The sequence below is a fragment of the Prionailurus bengalensis genome, chromosome A3, assembly GCF_016509475.1.
Source record: "Prionailurus bengalensis isolate Pbe53 chromosome A3, Fcat_Pben_1.1_paternal_pri, whole genome shotgun sequence".
Taxonomy (NCBI): Eukaryota; Metazoa; Chordata; class Mammalia; order Carnivora; family Felidae; genus Prionailurus; species Prionailurus bengalensis.
In genome coordinates, this window is record NC_057354.1 from 35,092,408 (window position 1) to 35,118,663 (window position 26,256).

Sequence of the window (26,256 nt, forward strand, 5' to 3'; positions counted from 1 at the left end):
GCTATATATCATTAGGGAGAATACAGAAAGTTAACTATCTATGTAAAGTTAACTAGGCCAGAAAAAAACAATCCCTATACACATGCTTACTCTATTGTTTTCCAAGCTACTTAATTTATTGTTGCTCCTTTCAGAGATGAAAGGACAGGAGTAATTTTGGCAAACACTTGCTCAAGTTAGTACTGATAAATTAACTCAGAGCCATGTTTTAAGAAAAATAAATTCAGCTTCTAAATCTAAGCAACTTTCCCCCAGTAGGAGACTTCAATTATATTGTAAGATGAAATACCTAAGTAAGAGGTGGGTGGGGGGTGGGGGTGGAGTGTGTGTGTGTGTGTGTGTGTGTGTGTGTGTGTGTGTAACTCGTACAAACGTGTGACAAGGTAGAGAATTGTGGGAAATGGTGGGGGAAGTTTCCCCTTCTAATAATACCCTTCCCTCTGAAATAGAAAGAAATATCAGTGATCATGTCTCCAATCCTGCAGAACTCCTGCATTTATGATATGCTCATCCTCCCAAAAAAGGCTGCCATTTATGCAAGTTTTTATTATATTTTAACCTTCAATTAAAAGTTTAAGCTTCTAGGACAGGAGAGCAGTCAACAAACTCCTTTCTGTTGAGTGGGGTATCTTCCCCTTTTTCTCTGTGCGTCCTACCTGTTCTTGAAGGGTCCGCATGAAGCCCAACCATCTTGAAGCTTTTCTCACGTCAAATGTCTGCCTGTTCCTCCATTTTGTGAGGACCTATTGTATTGACTTAAAAACCTTTTGGCATCATTCTTCAGGGCAGATAATTGCTCACTAATTATGGTATATATTAGCCTTGTCTTAATGATGTAAATTCCTCTGTGCAAGAGCCCTCTCTTAACGTTTCTTTTACATTTTCTACCTTTTCACCTTTTCTTGTTTAGTGTTTTGGAGAGCCTTCACTCAATAAGTATTGTTGGCTGATTGTCTGAATATTGAGAGGCCACTTGTCTCCATGAATGTGATGAACTTCATTTTTCCTCTTTCCTATCAACTTAGAATTAATAGAAGGATTATTTTGAGGCAAAATCATTTGGCATTTTGTTTCTTTTTATCTTCATTTTTAAGTTACCATGCAGTTGGCCATATTTTAGTAATAGTTTCAACATTCACCCCTTTTGGGGTGCATATTATTTGGGGTGCATGGGTGTCCCCATTAAGCATCTGAGTCTTGATTTCGGCCCAGGTCATGATCACATGGTTTGCGAGTTTGAACCCCGTGTTGGGCTCCATGCTGACCGTGTGGAGCCTACATGTGATTCTCTCTCCCTCTCTCTCTGCCCCTCTGCCCTGCTCACTTGTGCACATGTGCTCTATTTCAAAATAAATACATTTAAAAATATATTAAACATTCACCTCTTTAATAATTCCTTTCATCTGCGAAGAACAAATTATTTTACTAAGATAATTTTCCAGAATGACTCTGTAGAGCAGTTAGGCCCTATTGAATCTAGAATGTAAGAAAAATCGAACTCTGAAGTTCAGCTTCTGAATGACTTGGGAGCAGAGAATGTTATACACTTTGCTTTGTGTATTCTGGTCCGAAATGTAGGGGTTCTATCAGCAGCTGAGCTCTTTGTGTGGACATGCTTTGATGTGGTTGGGGTCTGAAGAGAAGCACTGAGCCAGAGAAGACTTACTGGCTTATCCATCTTCTTAGTCTTTTGTCTAGCTGTGTCACATGATTGGATGTATCTCCCTGCCTCAAAAACCAATGACAATCAATGTCGAGGTCACAGTTTTTCCTACACAGTGTTACTAGTTGTAACTTTATGCCAACAAATTTTCCACATGTCCTAACAAATTAGGGAACCTGTCAAAACTGGGACTTGTGTTCCCTCCATTAGAGGAGGCATGTACTCTTGGGGAGGCTGGGTTGAACTCAAGATTTTTGTATTAGTTTCTTGTTGCTGCTGTAACAAATCGCCATGAATTAGTGGCTTAAAACAACACTGATGTATCATCTTAGAGTTCTAGAGACCAGAAGTCTAAAACTGGCCTGCAGGGCTGTGTTGTTTATGGAGACTCTAGGGGAGAATTCATTACCTTCTCCAGCTTCTGGAAGCTACTCACATTCCACAGTAGCTCAAGACCATGTCACTCTGGCCTCTGCTTCCATTGTCCTATCTCCTTTGATTCTCCTGCTTCCCTCTACCATTTGTAAGAGCCCTTGTGATGACATTGGGCCCACTCACCTCAAGACCCTTAACTTAATCATGTTTTTGAGGTCCTTGTTGCCATGTAAGTAACATATTCATAGGTTCCAAGAATTAGGATGTGGGCTTCTTCACAGAGCCATCATTCTGCCTACCATACCCTAAGTCTACCCCTTCCTCCCAGTGACACAGCTGTCACCCTTCAGGCTGTCACCTCTAAAGTGTTGGACAACTGCAATTGATTTCTGTTAACCTGGAATTTGATTTTTATCCAACAAATAAGATGGAAGTATTTTCCCTGATATTGGTATATCTTAATTTATAAATGTTGAATAATTTTTAAAAATAGCTCTTCTTTCTCTCTTCGCTTGACTTTTCTTCTGTTTTTATTTCAAGTGTATTTCAAGTGCTTTTCACATTGTGGTTTTCTTTTCATCTGTAGAACAAACTTCACACTCATTAAGCTGTTTCTCCCCTCCCTGGTCCCTTGACTATTAATCTCTCAAACTCTAGTCTTTTTCCCTTGGGGAATTTCTCGTTCTGTTGTGATTTGTGGTCCCCCCCCCCCCACCTTTTCATGTGGTTTCTTCTTTTCACCCTCTGGTCCCTCCCTCACAATTCTTGTATCTTTGTCTTTTTCATCTGACAATAGAAAGTGATGTACATTTTGAACTTGCAACACTGCCATTTATCAGCAGAACATAGTATAATATCCGCTTTTGCTGATAAGAGAGTGGCAAAATTAATGTCAGAAATAAGCTGCTTAGTAACCTAAGAATTGAGGAAAAACCCATTCATATACAAAGGTATCTGAAGCAGGAACAATTTGTCCATCTTTTCCAAGAATTGTGAACATTTTCCTTTTTGACCTTTCTTATTGTTGTTGGTGCTGATAGCACAGCTAGTGAAATAAATTAGACCCCTTTTTGCTTTATTCATGGGTAAGGCTGTTCCAGAATTTTCACTGGTCCAAAAGACTAGAGCATTTAGCAGTGGTTTTCAAGTGTGGTTCTCAGGCCAGCGGCATTAGAATCACCTGGGAACTTGCCAGAAATGCAAATTATCAGGCTCCACTCCAGACCTACTGGATCAGAAGCTCTTGGGGTGGGGTTCAGAAGTCTTTGTTCTAACAAGGTCTCCAAGAGATTCTGATATACAGTCAAGTCGAAGAGCCCTTAACTGTATTGTTTGGTCACCCTAGTGGGTGGGGGGTGGGGGAAGGGTGAACTCTTTTTGATCTCTTTCTAGATCATTTTATGTGTTTACTAGTCCCAGTGTCCAGGGATGTTGCTTCCTATAAACTATGTTTACTGAGAATATTTACAATTTCAGTACACCATCCAAAGTCCCTTTATTTTGCCTTGGAATTAGTAATCTGTGGGTTGGCATCAGGAAGAAATAGTTCTTACTTGGAGCACCTACCTACGGGGCGTAAAGCTTAGGGGGTATCAAAGTAAACACAACTCTCATTCCTGGAACCCCCTGATTTGTTCCTATCTCTGATAGCCCTACTTCCCATCTTTAAAAATGTGACAGTTATCATAAGTGTTAATGTTTCAACTCCTTGAAATCTTTAAAATGAATCACCAAGTTATTGCATATGGAAAGAGGAACTCTCTCTCCCCTTGCTGCTTCTGCAAAGTCCTTCAAAGTAAAATTTATATCTACCACATAAGCATGTGTTTATGGAAAATCAGGTCATCCATAGGCTTATCTCCAAATGTGGTGAAAAGTCCATGGGGCCACTTAATTATATTGAACTGTAATTCACATGCAATAGTGTGCATCCATTATTAGTGTCCATTTTGCATTTCAAGGAGTCTTGACAAATGTGTATACCAGTGTAACCATGACCACAGTCATACAGAAAACTTGTTCAAGCCCTTTTGGAACCCATCCCTCCCAACCACTTGATTTCAGGCAACCACTAGTCTTTTTTGGTTTTTAGTCTTTTTTGCTTTGGTCGTCTTTATGCTTTTTCTAGGATTTCTTACAAATGAAAGGATGGAATGACTAGGCCCTGTGCATGTTCAGCTGCATAAGAAACTGGCTTCCCAAAGGGTTGAACTATTTTACATGCCCACCAGCAATGCCTCAGAGTTTCCACTGAGCTGCTTTGACGTGCTGTGATAGCAGACAGATAGAAATTCCGTGTTGATATCTAATGTGTATATATTCCCATTACACACGTGTGTATAACTGCCTGTGTGCATAAATGTGTAGAGAAATATGGATCAGTTTTATTGTATGAAGAACACCAATTTTGCTAGTAAATATAAGATCTTTCTATAGAACATAAAATTCTAACCCATGAGCATATACACAAACCGTTACACTACGTGTAAGTGATTTCTGTGTCTTTCCCTTAATATGTATTTACTTTTATCATTTGCTGGCTATTACTAACAGGCAAGTGGCAAACTTCAGAAAAAGAATAGCAACCCTAACACAAGAAAATTGTTATTTTTTTCCCCTCCAGCTTGGGAAAAGGTAAATGTTCTATGAGTGTGGTATTCGTTTAGTTGGGTATAGCTGAAGCCTCCAGTACTGCATGATGCAAGGTGCAAGAACCTAGTAGATACACAGTGGGCAATGGGGTGCAGATGAAGGAAACTGAGGAAGAATGATCCTGCAGGGAACAGGAGGAATAGACTGGCAGCAGGGAAAAAATTCTCAAGGAGGCATGTTCAGGACCCAGGGGTCAAATGAGGATGGAATGAACGGATGCAGCCGCCATGGAGACAAGGAGACTAGATTTACACACATGTCGTCATGACACTGAGAAGAATGTGCAGAATATCCAACAGAAGTAAAAGCAGCATGCTAAAAGGGAAGACGGTGACTCATTCTGTAGCTGAGGTGGAGAGGAGAAAATTGAGGAAAGCTTCAGGAAGAGCAGTTAGCAGTGGAACAGAAGAATAGAGTAGTAAAATGAATTCCATCTGTATGTGTGAAATGCTGGTATTGTTGAATACTGTTCCTAGAGGGTGGGAATAAAAAATAATGGTGGGGTGGTCAGATTAGACAGGACTGCGTCCTAAAGGTATGATGGCTAGTTAAGCTGCTGCTGTTAATTTATGTCCCCCAGTGAGCAGAGTCCCTGGAAACGGCCTGAGCCAGGGGCAAGGTGCCGGTATAAATTTCAGTGACTCATCTCTTGGGTCTAAAATAGCAGGCTAGAGGTCAAAGTGTAGTAAAGGAAGGAAGTCTTTGTGACACATGTTCCTCTCAAAAGCAAACTCAGACCCAGCATACGTAATGCAATTTCTCAAACGGGTGTAGAGAGATTGAGGTGGGCGATGGGACTTGAGCCTACATCAAATCTGTGTTTTCTATACAGGGACACTTTGACTTTTTTCCCCACTGGGCTGCCATTTTCCAAAAGACTTTAGGTATACCTTTGGGCATAAATATATTCTGTTGGGATACATGCAAGGGCTCAGAGACTCTTAAGGGAATAGCTGTCGAAGTTTTAACTTCATATGTGCTCTTTGCTAAAGTTGATCTTCCTTAGAATGCATTTGCTTTCTTTTCTCCCTTTTTACTGAAGGAAGGCATTCCCCTTGTTTTCCTGGAATTTTAATATGGTATGTAGTCCTGTAATGTGAAACATCCCAAGTGCTAACCCTGAGGGTGCTTTGCTTATGCAGAATTCAAGACCTATTCATCAGTTGATGGGTAATTAAAAATAAACTTTGGGGCACCTGAGTGGCTCAGTTGGTTGAACATCTGACTCTTGGTTTTAGCTCAGGTCATAGTCTCATGGGTTTGTGAGATCAAGCCCCTCATCGGGCTCTGACCTTACAGAGCATAACCTTCTTGGGATTCTCTCTCTTGCTCTCTCTCTGTCTGTCCCTCCCTCTCACACACTTTCTCTCAAAATTAATAAATAAAAACTTAGAAAAACGAATTTGATGATGGACCACAGTCTTTGGCTTGAAGCTCCAAAGGAGTTTAGAGATTTCAGTGCTGTGGCTGCAGCTACTCTTCTACACTCCTCTGCTTATTTAGGCTAAAAGGATTTATCAGCATTTGTGTATAGAAATAAAAATTGGAATAAAATTGATGCTATACCTTTGTTATCTTAGCATTGGGGAATATTTGCCCATGGATGTGTGAGTTAATTTTTTAAAGCTCTATGTATCTTGTCAAGAGGTACATTTCAAGTCCAGTTTTACTCTTTATATTTAATAATTGACCAAAATGTTGTAATAGTTATGTGATTTTTTTCAGCTGTTTACTGGTAACTGTATAACTCCAAAGAAATTACTTCATTCGTAGGGGCTAAATTCAAATTAACCCAAAACTTAAAATTCTAAATGATAAGCCAATTTTTGGTGGGTGTAGGGATGTATAATAAATAGTTCAGTCAATAAAATACTTGGAATAAAGATCAATTCATTAGGATAAAACTTGCAGAAGTAGAATGGAAATGTGAAAAGGAAATGATAAAACGTGAATGTTAAAGAACTTATTTTTAAATTATTTTTAAATAACCTTTTAACGATAAGTACCAGTTCACTATAGGATTTAGATTCTTATGGCTTTGAGTGATATAATAGCTATTTTACTTAAAAGTCGACACTTACAACATCCATTGTTGTAATTGCATTGTTAACTCTTTTGATTATACGATGAAAAAAATTAAGGTATTAACTTAAAATTGACTTTTAGTTGCATAGTTATTTCTAGGCTGTTCTAGAGGGATAGAAGTACAGATTTTTGAGAACCAATGTTATGGGTAATGGGACATCACTGAAACATTTTGAATAGGGGAACACCTGACAAGATTGATGGCTATGAAGAGGTATTCTTCTAAGTAGACGATGGGGAGGGTGCATCTCAAAGGTTGGAGGTGATGAGAGACTAGGAGCAATAAAATAATGAGTAGGATTTAACATAATTTCAATGAGTGATGTACCATTTAGAATGTTTCTCACAGCAAAGAAACTTCAGTTTGGCTCAAATAACAAAATAATTATGTTCCCTAACAAGAAATCTCAAGGTAGAGTGACATCTGTGTTGGTTAACTCCATGAATTACGGTTTCTATGTTATGCTTGTGTCAAAAAATGGCAAAGGTCTTAGGGGCCACCATGAATAGCTTAGACCAATCAAGACTTATATCCTGGACCTGGGGCTGGAGCACACCTTGCCCTGAAGCACATGGCCTTAGAAGGACAGTGTAGTTAAGTGAAAACCAAATTGAGGTTTGTGGGCAGAAGAAAAAGAAGTAAAGAATTCAGGGGAAATCCCAACCTTTTTAATTTTTTTTATTTTTTATTTTTGAGACAGAGACAGAGCATGAGCAAGGGAGGGGCAGAGAGGGAGGGAGACACAGAATCCGAAGCAGGCTCTGGGCTCTGAGCTGTCAGCACAGAGCCTGACGCGGGGCTTGAACTCACGAACTGTGAGATCATGACCTGAGCTGAAGTCAGATGCTTAACCGACTGAGCCACCCAGGCACCCCCGGGGAAATCCCAATCTTGGGCACAGCAGAGAGTATAGACAGTGGGCACCAGTACCTGACCCAGGATTCGGAGTCCATAGAATTTAGCTACTAACTGCATGTGGAATATAAATTGGTGGGATTAAGTTAGGCATGCCCTTTAGGTTTCTGACCTGGTCATCAGATAGATTATGGGTCCATTTAATGATGAGAGTCAGAAGGGTGGGCAGATATGGTAGGCAGAGTAGTGCCCCCCCCACCACCAAGATGTCTGAGTCTTAATTTCTAGAATTTGTAAATTTTACCTTACTTAGCAAAAAGGGTGTTGCAGATGTGATCAAGGTTAAGGACCACCTTGATGGCTGGATTAGCCTGGATAATACAGGTGGTCACAATCTCATCATTAGTCCTTGAAAGCAGAGAACCTTAACTGATTGTTGTCAGAATAAGAACATGAATGAGAGCAAGAGAGTGAACTGGAATGTTAGAAGACATGACAGGAGAAATCCAAAGTATGAAAGGAACTTGGACTTGATTTAGGATTGCTGGCTTTGAAGATGGAGGAAGGGAGCCAGGAACCAAGAAATGTGCATGGCCTCTAGTTGCTGGGAATAGTAAGGAAACAGATTTTTCCCCTAGGCCCTCCAGAAAGGAACACAGCCCTGTGGGCACCTTGATTTTAGCTCATTGAGACCTCTGTGACACTTCTGGCTTTAAGATAACAGATTCGTGTTTTAAGCTACTAGGTTTGTGCTTTTCATTATGGGAGTAATAGAAAACAAATGCAGCTGGTTTGCCCAGGTTTTCCACTGAGGAATGCATATTTCTTCAGTAGATCCTGAATTAGATGTGCCAGAGGTTAGCAGTCTAGGGCTGTGGGCATCTAGTCTCTTGATATACATGCTTGCTTTAGCAAAGGAGAAAACAGAGTTATGCAGGAGCACTTTATTTGAAGCTTTCTTGTTTTCAGTGTTCTATACTTTGTCATCTTCCTCGAAATTAGGATTTGGCATGGATAACCTCAGGTTCCCTTCACCTTGAAAATTTTGAAGATCTTTGCCTTAGATAAAACAGAACACTTCCCTACCCAGTATAGTCTACTCTCTGTTTAACATTAGGAAAAGAGGGAGAAGTACATACAAGAATTATTGGGGAACATAGGAACATAACATTCATTATAAAATCTGAGTGTGGGCCTCCAGTGCCTTGTTTAGAAATGTAGTATTCCTAAATGTTAGACATTAATCAACATGGGCCCTGGAATTTTTGTGTTGAAATCACTCCTTTTACATCAAGGTAAGTGAAACATAAGGTTCTGAATAGAAACCTGTGTTGTCCTAACTAGCTAAGGGGCCACATACCCACCATCATGAAAATCTGTGTGTTGGCATCATTGTGGATTATTCCATCACATGATCCGGGGGAGGTGTCGAAAGTGTTCCCCTTCATGAGCACTGGTATTCCTTGTTCAGAGATTTTCAATATCATAAGGAGAATCTACCACTTGACAGAGAACTGTTGCCTTATAAAGCTGATGCTATGGTCTGAATTCCCCAAGTGGGGCAATTTGTTAGGTATAGGATAGGATCAGATTGTAGAGGATAGCAGTGGGGAAGAATGCACACCAAAGTCCGTCCTTTAGGGCCACCCCTTGCCTTATACCTGTTTAGCATGAGTACTGCTCTGACCGAAAATCCCATTCTGCACAAGGTTTTGAAAAGGTAGAATGTCTAATACAATGTCTGTCTTGAACACAGAGATGGACACTCTTGCTAGTCTGAGGGGTGGACTGTAGTTACTGGGAACATGAGGGTCCTACTTCATTGTTGTCAACTCCCCTGGCTGAAGATCCCATTCATACCCATCCTCACCCATTCAAGGACTCCCAGATGCAGATTCTGCAGGGGGAAAAAGGGCCATAGATTTCCTAACAATTCTCTCATTGACAGGGAGTCTGTAATGTGATTCCATCTGGATTAGCTTTTGCTCTTGTACCCTGGAAAACTTTGTTTAATAGTTATCTAAGCATTTGAGCAATAATTGAACAAATGTCTTTGAACTTGTCCAGACCTGGGCTTGCCAAATGCTGTGGTGAGACTTGAAGTGGTTAAGTCCACCATGAATGAACCCCTTAAGCTGCAAGGCCTGTATGTTTGTGCCTGATTGTGTTGCTGGGAAAAGTTCTTTGGAAATTATGACCTTGACCAGACTTTGAATAGCTGATCAACATGAGGCCATGAGAGGGGCACTTGGGTAGCTTAGTAGGTTAATAGCCTGATTCTTGGTTTTGGCTCCAGTCATGATCTCTTCATTTGTGAGATCAAGCCCCGAAATGGGCTCTGTGCTGACAGTGTGGAGTCTGCCTGAGATTCTCTCCTCCTCTCTCTGCCCCTCCCCTGTGTGTGTGTGCACACATGCATGTGTTCACATGCTCTCTCAAAAGATGTGGCTGCAGGAGGAAGATCCACTTAATGTCTCTAAACAGACTTACAGTGTCATAGGGCATTGGTCATAGGGGACTCTGTGGTAAGCCTTGTCTTCTCTTGCTCTGCCAATCACTATTCAAGGTGTACCACCATCAAAAATGTATCCTTGAAGACTGTTTAGTAATATGTTTTCCCCTACACTTTCTGGGTCTCTGTTTTAGTCATTTCTGGCTGTTTTAAAAAGATAGATTGGGTGGCTTAACAAACATTTCATATCCTTCTGGAGTTTGGGAAGTCCAAGACCAAGGTGCTGGCAGGTTCAATGTCTGATAATGTTCCTCCTCCTGGTTTGTACATAGCCATCTTCTCTCTGTGTCTTCATATGGCCTCCCATATCATGTGGGGAGGAACAGATCTTGTGTTTCTTCTTTATAAGGTCACTAATCCCATTAGGAGGCCCTAGCCTCATGACCTAATCTAACCCTGACTCTCTCCCAAAAGTCCCACTTCGAAATACCATCACCTTGGGGACTAGGACTTCAGCATATGAATTGTAGGGAACACAAACATTCAGTCTATAACCATCTCAGTAGAACAAGAAAATGAGACAGATTGTTCTGTAATTTTTTTTAAGCATAACACTAATACACTATCCGACAAGGATAGCCATTTTGGGGGGTTTTGGTTGCTATAGGAAGGAGGTTAATATTAATAGTAGTGGGACTTGGGAATTACTTTCAGATCTTGAGCCCATATCCTGAAGTGATTTTGAAGAAAAGAAAAGCAGAATAAGTCAGATTTTTTTTTTTTATTAAAAAAATTTTGGGGCGCCTGGGTGGCGCAGTCGGTTAAGCGTCCGACTTCAGCCAGGTCACGATCTCGCGGTCCATGAGTTCGAGCCCCGCGTCAGGCTCTGGGCTGATGGCTCAGAGCCTGGAGCCTGTTTCCGATTCTGTGTCTCCTTCTCTCTCTGCCCCTCCCCCGTTCATGCTCTGTCTCTCTCTGTCCCAAAAATAAACGTTGAAAAAAAATTTAAAAAAAAATTTTTTTTAATGTTTATTTATTTTTGAGATAGAGACAGAGCATGAACGGGGGAGGGGCAGAGAGAGAAGGAGACACAGAATTGGAAACAGGCTCCAGGCTCTGAGCTGTCAGCACAGAGCCCGACACGGGGCTCGAACTCACAGGGCTTGAGATCGTGACCTGAGCCGAAGTCGGAGGCTCAACCGACTGAGCCACCCAGGTGCCCCCCCCGCTTTTTTTTAAGAACAGTCCTGAAAATGGTGAGGGGCATATGTGGGGTGCCTTTGTTTTGTTCTTTTTTCATAGCATCTCCCTTCTAGCCTGGCCCACGGTAAATGTTCAACAAACACATTTTGTTTGAATGAATCGATCATAAGTGGGAGTGGTTTACAGCAATAACTGGTCGAAGAGCTATTTCTTTAAATGCCATTCAGCTTTGGGCACCATGCTTGGAGCTCACTGCATGAAAGTAATGGGTTAAAGGTTCTTTCTCATCCTGATATCAGTCACTTGGGACTCTAACAGTTAAGAAACTCTTTAAAGCTGGCTGGTCTGGAAACAACATTAGGTCGTGCAGAAGTACTTAAGGGAGGCTTGTTTTTCCTTTTTTGTCTAAAAGTGAAGGCTGGTGGGGACTTAGTCATCCGTGAGTCTACCCTCAGATTGTACCTCTGCACCCCGTGGGTTATTACAGAAGATGTGTTTGTGGTATTTATTGAGTACATACTTGGGCGGTTTACCGACTTGACTCTAATAACCAGTGACAGGAAGCTTCTGGCTGAGGTTGAGATGAACAGACAATGGAGTTGGCCTGTCATACCCCATGAAATGAGGTTTTCAGGGACTGGGACTGGGGTTTTCAGTTTTCAAAGCAGGACCAGTTGGTCACCTGGGACTGAAATCGCTGCCCTTTGCTGGCAGGCCATAACGGGCTGATCTGTATACTTCTTCCCACCCTGCCATCTCCCCTGAGTCCTGTCTCTGCTCTGAGGCATGGTTGGGGGGAACAGTTTGAGGGTACATGTGAAGGGAAAGAAAAATGGGACTCAGTTTGAGTCACATGTAATTGCTCATTTCAAATTGTGTTAATAAGGAAGAGTATGTTTACTGAAACTTGAAGCTTTCACTCCGTGGGGACATCAGAACCCATCACCTCATTCCTCAGGGGCCAGGGAGTCAAACTGCTTCTCTGCCTCACAGCAAAACCAAGATGAATCTGTGTGTCTATTAAACTGCAGTGAGAATAGGGTTCAGAACCCCTCCTGCCCCTGGAGGTGGTTGTTCAAACACAGGTGGTTTCTACTTGCCAGTCTAAGTACCTCTTACAGCGCAGTGAGGCTGGGGACTTGCCCATTCCATGAAAATATGCTATGTTATTTGTGCCTTGACCAGGATGCCCCTGAGTTTGATGGGGTGACTCCAGATTGGCTCATGGAGCCCATCTCTGACGATGCAGTGGCAGGAAGTCTTCTTGGCCACATTTCTTTCCTTCAGTTAGTGCTGTGAGGGATAGAAAAATGAAGGGACTGGTGGGGCCCCTCCAGAATAAGATCAGGGAGGCAACTCTAAAATAAGGTAGAACAGGTAGCATGGGCTGTGATATCCCAGAGGAGGTAGAAATTCTTTCCCATGACCACAGGTAAGGTAAGAGAAAGCTCTTCCAGATTTTTTTCTGATGTGTGTGTGTGTGTGTGTGTGTGTGTATTTTTTTTTTTTTTTGAGAGAGAGAGTGCAAGCTGGGGAGGGGCAGAGAGAGAGAGAAAGGGAGACACAGAATCTGAAGCAGGCTCCAGGCTTTGAGCTGTCAGCACAGAGCCTGACACGGGGCTCAAACTCATGAACTATGAGATCATGACCTGAGCTGAAGTCAGATGCTTAACCAACTGAGCCACCCAGGTGCCCTTCTGCCAGATTTTTAAAGTTAAGTTTTGGAGCAGTAGCAAAAAGGACCATCAAACTGGAGATACTTATTTTGATAAGAATGCTGGTCTAGTCTAAATGATTATTTTTTTTAACGTTTTATTTATTTTTGAGACAGAGAGAGACAGAGCATGAACGGGGGAGGGGCAGAGAGAGAGGGAGACACAGAATCGGAAGCAGGCTCCAGGCTCTGAGCCATCAGCCCAGAGTCTGACGCGGGGCTCGAACTCACGGACCGCAAGATCATGACCTGAGCTGAAGTCGGCCGCTTAACCGACTGAGCCACCCAGGCGCCCCCTAAATGATTATTTTTAAGCTTTCTTGTTTGTAATTGCAATTGGAGAGTGATGAATAATGTTTGAAATGTTTTCTATGGTTTTTGGAAATACTATATGTAAATGTTTAAAGTTGTATGCAAATTAAGGAAAATGGAATCTCACTTTCTTGTTCATGTGCACTTTTGAGAAACATTATCTTAATTTTGAATTGGATATCTTGATCTATCACTGGTGAGTCTTAGGCTGAGCCACATGAAATTGATATTTTTGTTGATCAAAATGACTGAGTAATAATTTCATATGACTCATCCTAATATATTTATGCCTTTGGTCTTTCTAGATACGTGTAGATTAATCTATGAAGCTATTACTCTGTAGCGAATGTATTAATAAACCAAACAGTCTGCTTCGACCCCTCCCTGCTCTGTAATTTTTGCCCATTCAGATTTTTCTTTTCCTGGGTTTTAAAAGGGACAAAGTTAATTTCAAACCTCTGATGCAGCTGGAATGTACTAGAAGATGGGAACTTTCAATGAAGGGATGACATTGATGGTAGAAGGCATCCTTTTCCACACCATGACTGAAATTCCAACACCTACTGTGAGGATTTTGAGGGCAATCCTTGGTCATGGATGTTCACATTGATACTGTAGCAATGGGCAAACAATGGAAAAGGGATCAGACTTCCTTTATTTCAGTTCAGTCTTTCCTATTTGGGTATATTGCCTTATTTGGCTCAGAATGAGCCTCAAGGTGTGTGTGTGTGTGTGTGTGTGTGTGTGTGTGTGTGTGTGTGAGAGAGAGAGAGAGAGAGAGAGAGAGAGAGAGAGAGAGAGAGAGATGCTTTCTTCACCTTAGAAAGCACTTCCTTTGAAATTCTAGGTGAAACACTCCCGGTGTGGTGGATACCATGTCGTGATGTCCTTGATGAATGTGCTGTGTTTGGGAAGCCATCCGTAGTTTTAATTCTAAAAATAATTCAGATTGGTGACCTTACTAGGATTGTGGGTTTTATGTTGTTTTGAAATTTAGTATCAAAAGAAAGCATTTGAGGGTTATCCTGTTTCAAAAAAAACATTGCCATCATGGACTGCTTTATGGGCTGTAAGGCACTTTTCTGAATTATTGCATACACGTGACACATGCTTGTATGTGCTTGCCTTTATTAGCAGAAACAGTACCTTGGTGGTCACATGTGTTAATTTATGTAATGCTTACTCTAGTACAGACCACTCTCGTTTTGTTGGAACAGAGCCATATGTAGGTGAAACTTGCTGACCATAAATACTTTGCTTCTGTGACTACACACTTCCTGGACTGGAATCCCTTATTTTTTAATTTTTTTTCAACGTTTTTTATTTATTTTTGGGACAGAGAGAGACAGAGCATGAACGGGGGAGGGGCAGAGAGAGAGGGAGACACAGAATCGGAAACAGGCTCCAGGCTCCGAGCCATCAGCCCAGAGCCTGACGCGGGGCTCGAACTCACGGACCGCGAGATCGTGACCTGGCTGAAGTCGGACGCTTAACCGACTGTGCCACCCAGGCGCCCCTGGAATCCCTTATTAAGTAAATAGCAGGTGCTAAATGGAAACCTAGAGTTTGAATGGCAACCTTGTCAAGAGATTTTGGGGGTAGTTATGCTGAAATTTAACAAGGGCGTGTTACTCAGTCTTGCTCCTAGAATCATCCTTCACTCCTTCCTTTCTCTAATCCACATGTAGTATGTTGTATGTTGTTGAATGCTGTCTGCTTTACCTTCCAAATGTACCTTTTTTTTTTTTTTTTTTTTTAATACCATTTCCATTGCTGTCACCCTGGTCTGGGCCTTATTCTCCTTCACCTGGATGACTGGCCTCTCTTCTTCCAGGCTCACTTCCTGCATCCCCACTCCTGCTGATCTGTTCTCACCTTAGCCAGAGTGACCTGTTAAGTATATGTCAGACCCAGTCCCCCTCTTCCTAGAATCCTCCAGTGAGTCTTCCTCTTATTCCTAGTACAAGTCAGGATCTTGACCATGGCCTTCTAGGCCTGCATGGTCTGACCTCTTGTCATCACCATTACCTCATCCCTAGCACCCTCAGCTCAGCCACACTGGCCTCCAGGCTGTTCCTTGAACACACAGGCATGCCCTCATCGGAGGGTCTTTGTGTTGGCTGCTACTCTGTCACTAATGGGCTTCCTTCCCCTCTCATCTCCTTCGCTAATTCCTTCACCTCCTTCAAGTCTACGTACCTTCTTATTTTTTCTTAATTTATTTTTTAATGTTTATTTTTGAGAGAGAGCATGAGCGGGGGAGGGGCAGAGAGAGAGGGAGACGCAGAATCCGAAGCAGGCTCCAGGCTCCGAGCTGTCAGCACAGAGCCTGAAGTGGGGCTCAAACCGAGGATCCATGAGATCATGACCTGAGCTAACGTCGGCGACTTAACCGACTAAGCCACCCAGGCACCCCTATGTACGTTCTTATTAACCTCCATCCTGTTCTCTACCTTTCTTTCTTCCATAGCACTTTGCATTTTTCAGATTGCATAATTTAACTATTTATTGGGTTTAGTGTTTACTTTCTCTCCCTTCTCTAGAATGTATGTGCCACCCTGGGGGCAGATTTTGTTCAGTGAAGTGGCCTTAGGATCTTGATAGCTCAGCCTGACCCCCACCAGAGGTTCAGTAAACATCTGTCAAATAAATGAATGCTCGCACAGGGTGATGGATGGGCCCTTCTCATCCCTTCACCATGAGTACTTCTTTTTAAAAATCCGATTTAACAGATCTTAAAGCCATTTCATATTGTTTTAGCTTCAGACTTCGTATTTTACATATCCAGTAATGAGATGGGTCAAAAGAAAGTTTAAAAAAAATAGTATTTGTTCTAACCCATTCTTGATTACTCTGTTAATGAGAGATTAGCCTCTGCCAACACAATCTAGGAACTTCCATTTGGTTTTTAGAGGTTTTGATTGGGGTGAGGCTCTTTTCGGGAAGGGACTGTTCTAACATCTGTGGAAAATAATCCCACACCTTTGATTCTACTTCTCTGAAACCAACTGATAAACCGAATAAAAACGTTGGACATTGTAATTTTATAAAATGGCTTGAATAGTCCCCGAGGTCATGGTGTCATTTGAACTCACTTTCTCCCCTTCCTATTTGTGCCTCCTGGGTGTGGGAAGACTTGGGTGGTTTAATAGCTGCTTCTCTCCTGCTTTCCGTGGGATGGTCCAGGCCCTCTTTGCACAGACCCGCTGTCTTTTCTCTCTGCCAGGTTCCTTCTACGTCCAGCTAGGAGTATTTAGTTATCTTCAGCTTCCTTTACCAACCCACGTATGTAGGTCAGTTCCTTCCCCTCCAGCTAGGCTGCCTCCTGGGAAGGTACAGGGAAACCCAGGAAATGAAGCCATCACAGCTGCCTCTGAGCTTGCTGTTTTAGCCATCTGCTGGTCCTTTCAAAGTGGACGGGAGCCACTTGCCCCCAGGTCTTCAGCCTTCTGTGCTCTGGCCTCAGTGACCCTTTACTTCCTGCCACTTCCTTACAGGTGGCCTGTGTTCCCACCAAATGGGAAACTTGCCACTTCAAAGACACAGGCATGCCTGTGTGGGTGTGCTCACCCTCCAGGAAACATCAGGGCCACCTTCCACTCCACACGTTCCTTGCTTCCCGCCCACCCCCTCTCTGGAGGACCCCATTACATTTTGTGTTTCTCTAATAACGCCCAAAGTAGCAGCCTACTGTGGTCATGGTGTGCTTCAGTCCACCAACACAACTGTCTTAACTTCCATTCCAGACTGGAGACGCTTTGAGGGCAAGGACTGTGTGTGCTCGATTCTGTGTGGCCCCATGTGTAATGCCTTGCTGTATTTGGTAAGTATTTCATGGAATCTTGGAATGTTACTGATTGGAGATAGTATACTGAACATAAAAACATTGTTCAGGCTGGGATTTCTGGAACTGTCCTGATGTATAAATTTTCGGTCCCTTTATCTTCCATAAATATAATTGTATTTTTCCAACAACATGCACTGATGTTTAATTTGGAGAACTACAGTTGCCATAGACCCCAACTAGCAATTTAATCCTTCATATCTGTCTATTGTGACTGAAGGAAGTTTCAAGGTGGATGAGCTAGGCTCCCTTTTTTACCTTCTGTGCCTTTGTCATGACAGCATTAGGGAGTCCATTTGGGAATTATTCTTAAAGCTCTGTTTTCATACAAAATGGGTTATGAATACAGCCTTGGTAATAAATCTAAATACATACTTTTCCCCACTCAGACTAGAAGCTATCTCTCAGCCAAGATGCAGCACCTCTACTGGGTAATATCCATACATCCAGTCATTCATTTCAGCAAATATTTGAATGCCTACTATGTGCCAAGTACCTAATATGGATAAATCAGTCAAAAGTTCCCACCTTCAAGAAGCTTGCACTCCAGGAGGTAGAAGGTGGCAAAAAAAAACCCCCGAAGTACAATGACCGGTGTGCTGGATAGTATGTGCTGTGGAGAAGAGGGGGAGGACAGTGCTGAGCGGGAGTGAGGGGAGCTGCAAATTAAAATAAGATGATTGGCGGAGGCCTGAAGGCAGTAGAATAATGAGCCCTGAGGATATCTGTAGGAAGAACATTCTAGGCTGAGGGAACAGTGGCTGTGTGTGGGAGTGGCTCATCTAGTGCAGGAATGGCAAGGATACAGCTCTGTGGTAGGGGGTGTGGGGGAAGGGGACTACCTGTATTGGTGCAGGTGGAGGGAATTGAGACCACTTCAGTGCCCTGCTTGTCCACTTCACTACTGACATTCTGAGCTGGATAATTCATTGTGGGTGCTGTCCTGTGCACTGCAGACTGTTCAACAGCATCCCTGGACTCGACCTGTTAGATTTTAGTGGCGTACCCCCGCCCTCCAAGGGTGATAACTAAAAAGGTCTCTAGACGTTGTCAAATGTCCTCTGAGGTGCAAAGTCACACCTGAGTTGAGAACCAATGCTTTAGACCAAAGTAAGGAACTTAGTTATTTGGAAGAGTTCTTTTGTTTTACTTATTTTTGAAAGCTTATTTATTTTTGGGAGAGAGGGAGCAGGGGAGGGACAGAGAGAGGGCATCCCAAGCAGGGTCCATGCTGATAGCACAGAGTCTGATGTGGAGCTTGAACCCACGAACTGTGAGATGATGACCTGAGCCAAAATCAGGAGTTGGATGCTTAACTGACTGGACCACCCAGGTGCCCCAGTTCTTTCATCTTAACAAGACTTTTCTGGTTGCCATGATGAGAATAAATGGATTAGGGACACAGCCAGGAGGGGGAAACAGGGGAGGAAATTCGCAAAAGTCCAGGAGGGAGGTGAGCACACCTAGAACCAAGACTAAGGTGGGCTAGGGTTGGTGAGGAGTGATCAGATTTGGGATATTTTGAATGAAGAGCCATCTGGATTTGTGACAGACTGGATATCAGGTGTCAAAGAGGAGTCAAAATTAGCTACAAGGATGTGGGCCTGAGCACAGAGCTTGCAGGTGAGACCCTGGATTCTGGGGGACATCTTGAGTTTGGTTTGAACATAAGGCATTTGAGAACATTGATCATCCGGATTTCTCCCTCACAAATACCCGTGACATGGGTATTCTCTCCTTTTACAGGACGCTGAAGTACACAAAGGTTATTGTTGACTATACAAAGTCACATAATCTCTATAGAACAAGAGAATTTTAATCCTGAAATGTCTACTTACCCCATAGCTCCTTGATACACTTTAAAGTGCTTCTTTATGGTTCCAGAAGTCCCCAACATGAGATCATAATATCGTATACCCCATAGAAAGTAACTCAGCAATTGTTCATGGAATGAAGTTCTGCTTAAATGCTAACATTTCAAATGGAGACCACCATTTCTTTTGCATTTTGTAGGCAGGATTGAAAGCAAACTTTAGAAATGATTTTGTGTAGTAAAACAAGCCACCTGGCATATTAGGAAATAGGGTTTGTGGGTTAATTGGCTCTAAGTCACCATTTCTCAGTTTATCCTGTTGAGCCCTATCAGTTAGTTTCCTGGCCCATCGAGGGTCCTGTGGCCATTTGTGTTTGGCAGCATGTCCTGGGTCCTTCTTTTGGTGATCTACAGTGCACATTAGGGGACTGCTTCTCTTCCTCCCCTAAGATGTATTAAGCATCCCCTAGGCCCAGGTTGCTGTTACACCATTTTTCTACCTTGGACGTATTTCTACAGGTCTGCCCTAATCATGGCTGTGTCCCAGCATCACCTCAGTCTGTATGTTCTCTCAAATAGACACATCCCTGGAGCTTAGATATGGTACTAGCAGGCTGTTTAAACCCCTTTAATTTTTCTCCCAAACTCTTCTGACCTGTTAGCTATGTGCCCATCTGACCCCTGAGTGATGAACCTGAATGGATTTCTTGAACTAGATTCTGAGGTCTTTTGCATCCTCTGGCATCTAAAAGAAGGTTCTTTTTCTCTTTAGTTATATATTGTGCATTTAAACTATGGGACCCAACAGGGTAATTACAACACTGGAGTTGTCAGCAGTTTGAATCATGGAGCAGGCGGTGGGGAGCTGTGCGCCATGATTGATTCCTTGGGTGTTTGTAAAGTCTTGAAGGTGATGTGAACTGAACTGCTTTAAGAGGTGCCCCCAGGCCTCTCTGCTATAATAAGTTATGCAGTCTTGTGGTGGCTTAACCTAAAACAAGCTGCTGCTGTTTCTCTTTTCTTTGAGAATCATCACTGCCAAGGGAGCAGTGTTAGGGGGTGTCTGATAGTTTATCTTTGATGAGTTCTTGGTAGGGCCAACTTCATGGGCATAGGACCAGTGCAGTTATACAGAGCCCAGACTCAGAAAGGCTCTGTGTTTGGTTTAACACTCTCTTGTCACCATCTTGAAATTCCTACTAACAAAGGGCATCATGTTTTCCTTTGGCAGTGGGTCCTGCAAATTATGCAGCTGGTCCTGATCCTAAGAGCTAGCCCCAGTTCTTCACTTCAGAGCTTCCAGGGCTCACAGAGGTTTAAGGATTTTGCATCTGGAGGGCATTTAAGACTGACTTTCAGTGCTAATCTGCTGCTTTTTACACACTATAGTTTAGGGTTCGAGAGTTGCCATATCCATTAACTTTGGAGAAAGAACATCTTTCTAGATGGTGGACCTATTCAGAGGAATGGCTGTCATAAATGGCACTGGTGTTCAAAAGGAAGCTATGTGGATCCTATGCCGTTCTCAGAGTCAATGTTCTGGCTGAAACAAGGGCTAATCATCTATATATAAAACCAGCTTTTTAGATGGGATACAGGATGCTTCCTGATCAGCAGTATCACCAAGGTAAAAGTTAGCCATGGCAGTTCATTCATTCCATAAATTCTTATGAAGCACCTATTATGTGCTTGGCACTGTGCTAGCAGGAGGGGATGGGTGGGATCTTGAATTTGAGTTCCCTCCAAGGCTAATCCTGTGACAAAACATTTGAGTGCAAGTCATTTATTGGAAAAGCGATCCCAGGAAATTCTGGCAGGAGAATGAGGAGGTGAGACAAAGAAATGAAGGGATTCAATAAAGGGTGTGTCATCAGATTGGTTATCTCTGTGGGCAACTGGGACACAATCCCACAGCAGACCCCTGGAAGACTGTGAAGAACAGGCCTTGGAATTGTCCTGTAGAAGGACTTGGAGGTTGGGTATTTACCCGCTAACCGCCACTTGTCTTTGGCTGAGGGCTGCCCCCAAAGGCATTTTTGGCCTGCCTGTCTGTACAAGGATGAACACAGCTCTTGGCCAAAGAAAGGTTTTAGGCAAAGAATCATAAGCACTTGGAGGAGGCAGCTGTGAGTGAGTACAAGATGGGTGGGTGCTGGGGGCGAGGGAGTAAAGCATGACAGAGGTGAGACTGCCATTTTGGATAGGTTTGTAGAGGAGGCCTTCCTGAAGAAGTGACATTTGACCAGAGACCTGAATGAAGTTTAGGAGCCATGTGGATATCCTAGGCAGAGGGACTAGCAAGTGTGAGGACCCTATGCAGCAGCGTATGAGGGGGGTTGAGGAAGAGTGTGGAAGCCATTTTGGATGGAGTGGGATAATCAAAGGGGAAGAGGGGTAGGAAGTGAGGTAAATAGGGTATCCAGGGACTTTGGATTGTATTCAGATTATATTGGGAATCCATTGGAGAATTCTGAGCAGAGAAAGGACATGATCACATTTAAGTCTTAAAGAATGGTTATGCCTTCTGGGTAAAGAACATACTGGGGAGGGGATGGGGAGAAGCAGGACGATGCTGCTTCTTGATTGGAATTCAGAGTTCAGGGGTCTAGAGTCTCTTGGGAGGACAGATGACTATGGTCTGCTAGGACAATGGTATATACATGCGGCCCAAGCAGTTGCATCCAGACTTACTTCCATGTTCCTGCTGTAGGCCACAGCTCTGGATTTTTGTTGGCTCTGAGAAGCCCTGCCACTCTGCCCCTTTCGTGGTCCTGGGTCTCCTTCTCACCTCAGTCTGCTCTGCCCTTTTCCAGCACTGCTGCCCTTAAGTGCTTCCCTGATATGCACTCTTACCCTTGCTGTGCTCTGGCATACGGTTTCTACAGGATCTGAAGATCTTACCAGAGCATTTATGTTTGAGCTGCTTTTCTCACTTTTGTAATTCAGTGTATTGCAGCTGAGCTTTTGGGTTTTTGTTTGTAGCAAAAGGATTCATGCAACCAAATTCCTCACCTTCTTAAGGAAGGTTGGCTCTATTGGCTTGCTGCATCACACACTATGGAGGCTCTGAGTTACCAACATCTGACTTAGGAGCAGCAGCAAAGGTGCTACCATGGCTTTGCCACTCTGCCAACCTTGGCTCATCATGAACACTTGGGCTGGGAAGGAGATAGTGCTCTTGCCTAGGCCATGGTAGAGCAGAGTTGTAGGAGACACCACCAGGGGAGGGGCTGGGAAGTTCCATAAACAGGGCTTGAGTGGCCATGCCAGGGATTCCTCAGGTGTGGTCCCCATCTTTGTGGAGTTCACACTCTGGACACCCTTCATGATGCTGCTCACTGAGGCCAGCTTGGTAGATCTGAAGGGCCCCACGGCCCATCATTCTGTTTCCTCTCCCCCATGGAGAGAGAAAGGAAGGGTGGGGGGCCAGTTGACCTGCTCATAGCAGCCATAACATGAGGTACTTTCCACTTAGTTTATCCAGGGTGATAAAATGGCAGCCGCTGGAAAGGAGATGGTGGTTTTCAACAGGAAGTTCAAGAGACCAAAGAGAAAGTAGAACCAGCATATGTTTGGAATTTTTGGCCTTGTGCAATTTTTTTTTCTTAAACAAAAAGGAATGGAGAATGTCTTTTTTTGTTTGTTTTTTCAAGAATGAGAGGCATCTATCAAGGAAAAACAGAATTCTAGGATCATAAGGAATACCTACTAGACAAGAGGTGAAAATATATTGTGATTTTTGGGAGTTTGGTTTTCTGAAAACTTGGTAACTTTGAGATAGTATTTGGCCATTTGGTTGCTGGGGTTCTTGATGATTTCTTAAATAATGTGGCTTCTTTTCATTTATGTCCTGGGTTTTTGCTGACATAGACCTTTAATCAGAATACTAAAATTTTCAAAAGCAAAATTATTTTTTTCTGTAAAGTGTGGAAAAAGTATCCTTAAGCATGAATTTTTTTTTAAAAAAGTTTTATATTACTCTTATGTACGTTCATTTTTAACTTGGTATTTCTTTGTGTTTTTAAACAGATAAGTGAAGACATAACTGCCTTTAGTAAGATTGTGAAGTAAAATGTAAATTTTCACATTAGAAAAAATGATTTTTACTCGTCTGCTGGAACAACAAGGTGAAGGGTGTTGATCATGATAAAATGTTTGATAAAAGGACTCCAAAATCACTTGTCTCAATACCATATAGGCATTCTTATCAAAATATACATTGTAAATGTACCCCTACTGCAAAACCACTGAAGGGTGAACTCAGGAAGGTTTAGCTACATTTTTCTGTAAAACATGGTTTTGCATACCTTAAAATCTACATGTTTTCCCATTTCCTTCCATTCAAATCCATCATTGTTTAAAAAAACTGAATCTCCCAAATCATCCTAATGGAATTTGCAGTGTTCGTAGAAGGAAAATGTGTCAAAGGCTTGAGAATTATGAGACCACGTTTGCTGGCTTGTTTGGCGATTATTCCATGCGTTGTCCTCAAGTTCATTAGGAAAAATATTTTGTTGGTGTCTCTCTGTGCACATATGGAGTGTAAACTTTGACTTTCAAGGGATGGCAGGATCCTAGGACCACAGGAAAAAAGTTGGGTTTCTCTCTGGGAGCTATTTTATTTTCAGTTCAGTTTTAGGTTCGAAAAATAGGTTGAAAACAAAACCCAGCAATTCCTAGCCTAATGAGAATTCAGTTGACAATTGCAATTTGTATCAACTGTCCAGTTATTTATAAAATCAGAAATCAGATTCTTTTCAGCGGTGTCTTGGACCGGGCTTCTCACACTTTAATATGGATACGAATCACCTGGCACTGTTAGAATACGGATCGTGCTTTTCATAAAGCTTCCAGATGGTGCTGATGCTGCTGGTCCGTGGGAATCCTTAGAGGAGCAGAGTCTTAGGACAACTTGATTTGGGACCCATCTTGCTTGACTGTGGGGCCTGGATCTACGTGGGGGAGGGCCTGGCTGCTTTGGAAAAAAGATTTCAGAGGTAAGTCAGCCTGAAAAATTTTCCAGTGCAGAAAACCCTTTTCATACAGACATCACTGTGGAGTGCCTGTCTTCCCAGAAGCAGTTGAAATGGAGAGATGTGGTAAAGGGGGAAATGCTTCGTTTTGGTTTGTTTTGTTTGGTTTTGGTTTTCTGTTTGAAGTCTGGTTTTGGAACCTCTAAACTGCTTCTCTGCCCAAACCCACAGTTATCCAGGGAGGGTTCCTCAAAGCTTGGAGGTCCCTGAAGTAACTGATTTGCACTCGCAGTAGAGGGCATCAATTGTTTATGACCTCAATTGGAAGCCCCTGAGACATGATCAGGAATGCCAAAAGCAGAGGTTACCCTGTTGATCAGTGCGAGGCCCTTGATGTTAAGAAAAGTACTGGTTGAGATTACAGAGGAATTTCAGGTAGTAATTACAAAGGCAGCAGTCTCTTCTCCTTAGCAACCATCTAAGCAAAGGGAGCAGAAGCTTGGAATAGCAGCGGTCCCTACAGAGAAATCTGTGTGCAGACAGAATCAAAAGCAATTGGATCAAGTTTGCACTAATGACTTTGGGGACCAGAATGCCCTGAGAATGGAAGAGGAGGGCCTTATTATCAGGGGTGACCTCAAATTTGCAATTACAATGACTGTTGAGCATATAAATGGACACCTGGGTGGGAGGATTGTGTAGTGTGGGTGGTACTCAGTGAATTTCTTTATCTTGGACTTTGGATGGAGAAAAGTTTTTCCTCTGCTTCTCACAAGCTCAGTAGTGACAGATGGTTCTTATTTTCTTGCTGGTTTCTGTTCCCAGAGGAATAAAGTGGGAATTGATGTTCAGAATTCAGCCTATATGAAGATTCTTGCATTAGGGTGGGCAATTTAGGAATACAGGACATTGACTGTGATTATTAAACCAAGACAAAGAAGGGCTGTAGAAGGTTGTGGACTGGTCCTGTGACCTTGAGCAGGCTGTTATCTTTCTAGCATTGTTTTACTGTAGTGAGGGTAATAATTCCTGCCCTCAGTGGGCTGGAGACCGTGTTCACAAAGTGTCTAGCAGCATATTTGTTATAGAGCTTTTCAGTAGGTGGAAGAGTTCTCTGAGGTACCTTAAGCTATAGCTTATGATTGCATTTCAAGATGAGAGCTGGAGTTCTGATTTGAATGTAAACTTGAGTTTCATCAATTGGGTATAGCAACAACTAACAGATGGTAGAGAATACAAGATATCAAGAAAGTAAGATCTCCGAGTAGGAGGACAACCAATAAGTATTTTTCACAAATGTGACTAACTTCTGAGCCCTTTGCACATTGAGGTAACCAGTGAAATGCCTGGGGCTCTAATGATAAGAGGAGAGTTAAGTTCTGGTTATTCTAAGAACTTACAGAATCTTGGGTGCTTCGAGACCAAGGACTATATGAGTCTCTTCAATTCTTTCTCTTCCAGTCACCTTGTAACAGAGTGACTGTGATTACCACTCAAAACCCATTGACTATGCATTGATCAATTCCAGATTCTCTCTAGGACCTGCTCTAGCATTCACGCTGTCTGGTGCAAGAGCCACTCATACATAGCATGTGGCTTTGAGCACTCAGCATATGGCCAGTTCAAGCTGAGATGTGCTTACAAGTATAAAACACACATTGTATTTCAAAGACTTAATATAGAAAAAGTAACAGTATATATAAAAGTATATTACTAATTTTTGTATGTGGAATACTTGTTAAAATATTTTGGGTACATTGGCTTAAAGAAAACATTAAAATTTGACCCATGTTTACTTTTTTTTTTTTTTTTTTTTGAGAGAGAGACAGAGTACAAACAGGGAAGGGGCAGAGAAAGAGGGAGACACAGAATCTGAAGCAGGCTGCCAGGCTCTGAGCTGTCAGCACAGGGCTGGGCACGGGGCTCGCACCTGTGAACCATGAGATCATGACCTGAGCTGAAGTTGGATGTTTAATCGACTGAGCCACCCAGGTGCCCCTGTGTTTGCTTTTTGTTAACATGGCAACTAGGGGATTTAAAATCACACTTGTGCTCGCATTTTATTTCTGTTGGACAGTGCTAGTCTAGACTGCACTGAGACCCATATAGGAATTAACTGGAGAGGCTTACCTCCTCAAACTCCCATCTCAAAAAGTTAACAAAACAAAACTTTGTAGTGGCTTATGGGAGCTTCCTGATCTGAGTTCTCTTGTCCTTTCTCAGCAAAAGAAACACTCTGATGGTGCAAGTTAATCATATTTCTGTGGCAAACACAGTAAGTCTTTCCAGATACAGTCTCAAAGTTTTTACATCA

At 42.6% G+C, this 26,256-nt stretch overlaps 1 protein-coding gene across 10 annotated transcripts in view; it reads left to right on the forward strand.

Annotated features, from left to right (window-relative positions):
- Nucleotides 1–26,256, forward strand: part of PLCB4 (phospholipase C beta 4) — a 420,321-nt gene that overhangs the window by 115,932 nt on the left and 278,133 nt on the right. For 6 of the 10 annotated variants that reach the window (XM_043602872.1, XM_043602879.1, XM_043602877.1 and 3 more), the window contains one exon: nucleotides 17,059–17,135. The exons of the other annotated variants lie outside the window; for them this stretch is intronic. The gene's annotated coding sequence lies outside the window, so the exon portion shown is untranslated. The remainder of the gene's footprint in view (nucleotides 1–17,058; nucleotides 17,136–26,256) is intronic. 10 annotated transcript variants of the gene reach the window in all.